At 32.1% G+C, this 8,078-nt stretch overlaps 1 long non-coding RNA gene across 1 annotated transcript; it reads left to right on the top strand.

Moving 5' to 3' along the window:
- The first annotated feature begins 209 nt into the window (after positions 1 to 209).
- LOC120283023 lies at positions 210 to 3,360 on the top strand. The gene is made up of 3 exons (XR_005543044.1): positions 210 to 281; positions 880 to 966; positions 3,178 to 3,360. It is a non-coding gene; the product is annotated as an uncharacterized LOC120283023 (long non-coding RNA).
- The last annotated feature ends 4,718 nt before the right edge of the window (positions 3,361 to 8,078 follow it).

Genomic DNA, 8,078 nt, shown 5'->3' with positions numbered 1-8,078 from the left:
TATACTGTTAAGAAAAATTTTTAAATTTTATTTTTAAATGTGTAAGGATTCTTTATAATCATTCAATCATCGCTTCAGTCTTTCTCAGCTTTCCATCCATCATTTCAAAGGAGAATCCAATCAATTCATTACTGGCTCATGATTAGCATATTAATGATTTTAATAGCTTATCAGTATTCTTTAACATATTAATATTATGGTGTATATGTTATAACCTAGCTTTTAAGAGCATGTACTGTAGCACTTTCAGCCAGTAATGTATCTTTTATGCGGTACTGCAGGTCAGTATTGTAGCAACCTGAGGTTTTCCTTGCAACTTCAGCCTTTGTTTGCGTTGTGTTTTCCCCTTCCTCATTTCCTTTTTCTTGGTTTTCTCTTGGAGGAAAAGGTGGGCTGATCCCCTTTCTTGATAATTAAAGCTTTAAGATCCTTTCTCCTTGGATTTAGAGGCAAGCCATGCCTTCATTATTCTCATCCTTGTAGTTTGGTGGAGGATGATAGACATAGGTTGTGAAGTATTGCTTTTAAAGCTTGATCTTGGTTTTTCTTTGTTGTTTGTTGAGTTAGAAGCTAGAATGGAGCCATTGTTTGGTTGTTTTTTCAAAGATTTGGTTGTAAGCCATAACCAGATTTTTTGCAGAAAAATTGTGCTCACTGTGGCCGGTCATTGTAGCTCACTATAACACTGGAAAACTATAGTTGTTCTCTTATTTCTTTGGTTTAGAATGAAGCCACGAACCTTAGAAACTCTTTGAAAACCCTGAAATCTAGTCTTGAGCCAGTCCTATATCTCATTTAGGGATTGCATTGCATGTCTAAGTTAGGGTTTCCTTTGCTTTTCATTTGCTTACTTTGTTGCTTGTGTATGTGTGTGTGTAGTCGTGGTTGATTAGGTGATGAGGGCTCGCCTCAAGGCAAGGAGCCGGTGGAGGAATAGCTTGCTCGTAGTTCAAGATCGCTAAAGTTGTGAGTGGGTTAAGTTGATGCACATTTTTAGTAGAATATGATTCTAATGCCTTTGTTATTTGATTTGAAATTGACTCTTGGTTTTATTGTATTTAAATTGATATGTTGATCTATTCGGAAAGAATTTCCTTGTTATTGATTTATATTGAGAAACTCTTGATGTTTGAATGAAAATGCTATGATTATGTTGGTTTATTGGAATTGAATTGAATTGTGTGAAACTTGAATTCCCCGAATATCATTGTGACACGTGGTGTTGTTCATCTCCTATGATTATGATGTGGGCTTTGGCACCGTTCTATGCTTATGTCTTCATGATGTTGAGTTATTTCAATATTTGTAGAATTAAAGGTTAATTGTTTGGTTTAATGTTTAGAAGCTTGGATATTTTGTGGCTATGATAGAAAGAATTGTAAAAAAAAAAAATGAAGAAATATTATTTGCAATGGAAGCTTCAAGCATAAAAAATATTTAATATTTATTTTATCTTAGAGTTAGAATTGTTTTGAGAGTTGAATTAGAATATATACACTTGATTTCTATGAAAAAGTTGGACATTTCTTGGAAGAGTAATGATGAACTACATGTGTTGTATATTCTAAGAGTTGAATTGATTTTTGATTGCTAACTTAAGTGCTATTGTGAATGCCACTGGGTTGTTTAGCATAATGTTTTCAAGGAATGGAAAGAAACTTTGAAGAATTTTGATAATGAATTTAATATTAGTAAAGTTAATCTTGGTGATTTGGGAGTAATGACACTTTGTTGAGGAATTTGGTCTTGACTTATGTGCATGACAAATTTGTATGATTATAGACTTGTATAAGTGATTATTTGATGATGTATAAGCCTATAGGAATATTGGAATCTTGAATGGAAGATTTTTATTGATTTTTGGCACGCATAGGTATTTGTACTGACTTAAATATATTTATATGCACAATGTAGCTTTTGTATATGTGAATTGGTTTAATTGATAATCACTTGCCAGTGGGTGAGTAATTTCAAATATATTTTAGCAATTAAGGTTGATTATTACTTGGGCGTTATTGTGAATCTCTAATGAAAGTATTTTTGTCAAATTGAGGAATGTTACAAAAGCAATATCGAGTTTGAGAGGAATCTAAGAAAGGTAGTATGATCATGCTATTCATAGAAGACTTAGTATTATGCTTGAATGGTTCTTGGACTTACTATTTTATCTAGAGGATATTTATTGAATCATTTGAGAGATAAATCCAAAATTTATTCTAATGAATTTCATTACTTTCTTTTTAAAGATATTCCAAAAGTATGTTCAATGTAATCTGTTGATATTATTGGCATGTACAGTAGAAAATTGTTTGTGAAACCTGTATTAGTAAAATTATACTATTGGCATTTCTAAATCTGAAAAAGTCTTATTTTCTAAAATATGGATATTAGTCCTGGATTTGGATGGTATGTTGATTTATGTGACTTTGGTTATTCAAGCGTGCTTCTAGCATTAATATTTGTAGGAATGCCATTTATTCTTGATATTTGAATGCTGTCTTGGATATGGAATCTATGATGAGGAATGCATGTATTGTATTATTTAGATGGTGACATCCTACAAGTCTTCACGGCCAGCCTTTTGAGGTGGCGTGGAAGACTGGTTGATCTTTTTTAACCAATTTAGGAGGGGGTGTAGAACCCTGATTGGATGGTCATCGGGGAGCCAGGGTTACCACAAAGTGAACAGATGGGTCAATGTTAAGGCTATGAGAACCTTGGCTGCTCTGTACCTAGCTACGCTAAGGCAAAAGTTTAGAGGGATTTCTAGACCATTACTCATTTGCTCATGATGCAAACTATGAAATTATGTTTTTATACAACACAAATCTTGGAGACATGATCATTTGTATAATCTTTGGAAAATAAACTGATTTCATGACAAGTATTATGTTTTATTTATGTTTTATTGATTTTGAAACTCACATTATGCATTCTTGAATTATGAATGTTGAAATCCTCACTTGACCAAAATTGATTTTTTTATGCTATTCATGACTTCTATATATACATACATAATGATGTATTTATGGAAATGCTTCAAAGCTGTATGTATTATTTTGAAACCTTGTCTTTTGTAAATTTATTGGTTTTTTTTTTATATTCTTTTAGACTTGTGCTAGCTAACTCACTGAATGACATTAGTTACTCACTCTCTTCCTTCCTTCTGGGCTTTAGGTGAGGCGGAGTGCTGGGCATATCCTTGCTTGTCTTTCTTCACTTTTAATCCTATGTATGTTTATTGTTGAGCATGAACTTATTATCAGGATTATGGATCCATTAGTGTGTTTGTTTCCCTATGTGTAGTAATTGCTTTACTTGTATATTGTCTATCTCTTATTGAAAGCCTTGTTGTATTTGTGATGAGCATATTTCATTGAAATCTTCTATCAGGTTTTGACATTGTTGCTTCCCCTATGTATCTTTGTGTTCCTTATTTATATATCTTGAACTTCTAAATTCTGTCCAATATTGGTTAATCCCAAGTATATGTCAGCCTTGTGGTGACTCTAGGGTTGAATGGTATGAGGGTTCCTCCTCAGGTTATCACGACGGTTGTCGCGTGCCAGCCCCATGGGTCGGGGCGTGACAATATATCCTAAGTTTCTATATTATATTAAAAGGTAACCTATTTGACTCATGAGTTAGGTTATAATTTTAGGGTTTTTTATTTTGTTTCGTCAATTTGCAATAATGTAAGTGGGGATGAGGAGAGATGGATTTTAGGGAATGATATTGAAGTTGATTAAGGTTTGAAAATTTTTTAGTGCCTCTGGAGAAATCACAAAGAATTATGGGTTTTAATTGAACAGTGAGAACTACGATGCCATTCGAAAAAGGAATACCAACATTAGTTGTTGTGAAGCATTGAGCACTTGAAGGAACATGCTGAAAAGAAAAAAAAATAGTAAAGTTAGTTCATATTTAATGATGCAAACTTTATATGTGCATATATTTTAATATACTAACCTTGCTAAATTACATTATTAACATGCTCAGTCCATATTTAGTGACTCCAATTTATTAAAAAAACATACTTATATGTTTAAAGGTACATGCAGTATTAGTGCAAGCTATCTTGCTTGTTAATAATCATATTCACACATTAATTTCAATTTTACATAATATGTGCTTGATTATCTATAAAGGAAGCACCCCTTGATCAAATCTCTAATCCCTCAAGATACTTAAATAAGCTCCAAATCTATCGATATTGTATTTTCACTCATTAATTCAGCTTCTTTGCTAATGGGTATTGCTTGCTAAGATTTGAATCTATAAAAGCAAAAACTCTCATTGTAAACTATTTGCCATCACCACCTCCATTTCACGCTCATCATTGGATCAACCAGGATCAGAAAATAAGGACATTAGCCCAGCCCTACCCCAGATCCAACGGTCCTCATGAATAGTTTTGGCCGGGTTGGGTTGGCCCAAATTTTAAAATATGAAGCCATGGCCCAGCTTATGAGTTTGGCTTTCTTGATCAATTATTAGATAAGTTAGAATCAAACCGTTGGATTTGGCCTTTATCGGCCAATTGTTATTTTCTTCTTTAACTCTACTTAATTAAACTTTGTAATAATTTAAATATAAAAAAGTAAAATAAAAATAAAAATGAATAATTTTATTTTATGGTTAGTATTATTATATTTTTACTTGAGAAAAATTTTGCATCACTACAATAGGAGTACATCCGAACTAAATTGGCATCCACTTATTTATCAATCGTATGCATTTTTTCCATCCTACATAAAATATGACCTCTATGTACTTTATTGATCAATGAAAATACAACCTTGGTCAATATAAATCATAGAGGGAGCCATTGGATGCATGACATGACTCATGAGGCTGGCCCATGAACGTTAGCTACTTAGCTATTTAGCTCCGTTGTCTGATGGCTTATCTCAATCAAACAATCATTTGTAATATTTTTTTTTAATTTTTATTATTAATATTTAATAATAAATCTAATGAGCCAGACTATGGGTCAGCCCGTTGGATCAGCCCAAAAAAAGTCCAAAAGGGCCAGCCCATGGGTTGGTCTGTCACTTAAAAATGATATTCATATCCAATCAGTACACCAATTATGATCTTCACCGGTGTTTATTCCATTTTTACCGTTGTTTTAAAATGCCCCTATAATACATGGTAGCATTTTTGAAAAACACCACTCATAGCGCCGGCGGCGCTTTCATTGGGAAAGTAGGGCATTTTTATTATAAAATGCTGCTACCATACGGCGTTTGTGTTATAAACCACCGACAAAGAACCTAAAATTTTATTCTTGGAATGTTGGAATTTTATGGCATTTTATTTTAAAATACCAGTATTACAACGACGTTTACATGGAAAAATGGCACTAAAGTTCCCAGTGTTTTTATTAAAAACGGCGCCATGTGACTGCGATTGTACAAATAATCACAACAAAATTAACGGCGTTAGTGCCGGCGTTTATTTGTTCAAATGGCCACGAATCACTTGCAACTTGCTTTTACTACTTACCGGCATTGTTGAAAAAAATGCAACAAAATTTTTAAACCACATCATTTTTAGTTACCGGTGTTTGTGTAAAAAATGTTGGAAAGTAACATTATTATTTTACTATTTAATGCCTGATAAATAAACAAACACAAACCCGCTAAACATGTACCAATTGTTGTGAATTGAAATATCATACAAATTAATATTAGCAATATAATACCATCCCAATTACACAACTAGTAATTACTTAGTTACAAATTAACATTAGTAGAAACACAACAAAAAAAAGTTGCATATAATTAAGGATACATATGTATATATGTCATACATCAAGAAAAAACTGGTAGCTATCCAACTGGCATCCATCCATCCAAAAAAAAAAAAATATATATATATAGATACAATATTAAAAAAGAATAATATTGAAACTCCTCTAAACTTCACTCTTCGGCTCCACAAGTGATTTCATTGAGCTCCATGAAATTGATTTTGTGTATAAAATTAACTTATGAGAAAATAAATATCGAGACAACAACTTTTATAGTTTTTAACTACCTGTTCTTGTGAAGATGAACCACCTATGATAGCTTCAAGGGTGGTCACTCCAGGGCATTGATTTCATAATTAGGAATAAATTTTTAGATGATAAAAATGTATGGATAAATATATGAGATTGCCTCAAAGTTATTAATGACTTTTGCAAGAAATGCATAATACCATGATGTTAAGCCACCTATGTTAGTAATTGAGAAATTAAGTCCACGAAATTGATTTTGCAGGAAACTAATTAAATTTCAATACTATGAACTCTCATTCTGATGCTCTTGTTCCAATTGTTGGTATCTTTGCTCCATTTGATGAAGCTTTCAATTAGGTCACTTGCATTGCTAGTTGATGTAGTAGAAAGATGGCTACTTGTAGAACCATAATAAGTTTTAGGTGTTGGGCCTAATTCAAGTCCTCGGACTCACCCATATCTTTCCTTTCAAATCACTTAAGTTAAAATTTCAGTTTCAACCATTTGTGCATCCTCATCCACTCCTTGATGTTCTGCTAGCATTTTATTCACTTTTCCTACATTCATACATAAATTTTCTAACAAAAATTACATCTTGAATGAAATAGCAATAAGGGAAAAAATTCATAAAAGATAGTTGTTACCATGATCTATTATGTTTCTACATTCACATGGGATCCATCTCTTTTTTTTGTGTGTTGCTCTAAAAAATTCAAATTGGCCTACTTTTCCCCCACTACAAAGCTCCTGTAAGTAATTAAACACAAACATCTTTCAATCACAACATATCATTGTGAAATCATTTAACATGATCAAAAGAATAATGACAATAATAATATGTAATAATAACAATCACAATAATAATTACACCAATGAAAGTTACCAACAATGATTGCATTTAGAAGTTGCTTACCATCATTTTTTTTCTTTTCTTGCAAAACTCTTTGACCTAGAAGTATGTGTATATTTTTGTTGCCTTCTACAGGAAATCCCAACTTTTTGGGATTTCTACAACAAGACATTGTAAATGATAAATATAACATTAGCTTCAAATGAAATAAAAAATTATTATTCTCACCTCACCTTTCTTCAAATACCAAAAATCAACCAATTGTTCCCATTGCCACCGAATGGTTCCATTGGGTTGGTTGCCCTTGTTTGCTTGTTGTCCAATTTCTCTTTTAAAATATCATTTCTTCAAGTCATTCTTATAATCCCTCCACTTTTTCCCCAAAGACTTGAGCACATAATATCTTAGGATTTTGAGTGTGAATCATAACTATTTATGAATATTATAGAAATCTTACTTTAATAATATAACCTAAACAATATTTTCATCATTATAACAAAAAAAAAAAAGATTGGTTTAACAAGAATAATTTACCTCAACAAACTTCAAGATTTACTCCATCAATGATTTTGGCACTTTATGCCAATTCTCATAATGTAGGCCAATCCATTGACCAGATTGGGCAAGCATACTCAAATAACTAGCTAACAAATGGCCTCAAGCCCAATTGGTTGCCCCAAACGATTGCCACTAACAAAAACCTTTTCTTCATAAGGTAATGACCACAACTAATTCAAAGTCATTGGGCCACTCTTTATTTAGCATCTAGAGTTGTCAACTATGATAATTAACATGGTTATTATGAAAGAGAATTGCATTATTTGGGTTAGTTATGCAAAAATTATATATGGAAATCAAGATTCTAAGTTACATGTATTTAGGCTAAGAGCTACATTTATTCCACCTTCTTCGCTGTGATTTGAATTAGTTGATGATGTTGAATTTCTTCACTGTGATGAACATCCAGTAATGGTGTAGATTTGTTTGAATACAAGGGTTGCTCGTAGTAGTGTTCACTCCAACATCATTTGTAGGTTCATTATTTATTGTGGCATCAACCGGATTATTTTCATACATTTCAATTTTGATTTGGCATTTTTTTTTGTATCTACATCAAAGAAAAACAAAAACTGTCAAAATATCTCTTGACCTATATAATTTGTTCTATTGAAATGAAAATATGCATTGCTCAATTGTAAAAAAAAATATGTTAAATTTAACACA

Source organism: Dioscorea cayenensis, chromosome 18, assembly GCF_009730915.1.
Source record: "Dioscorea cayenensis subsp. rotundata cultivar TDr96_F1 chromosome 18, TDr96_F1_v2_PseudoChromosome.rev07_lg8_w22 25.fasta, whole genome shotgun sequence".
NCBI lineage: Eukaryota > Viridiplantae > Streptophyta > Magnoliopsida > Dioscoreales > Dioscoreaceae > Dioscorea > Dioscorea cayenensis.
Note: the sequence above shows the minus strand (reverse complement) of the source record. Positions and strands in the feature narration are given on the sequence as shown.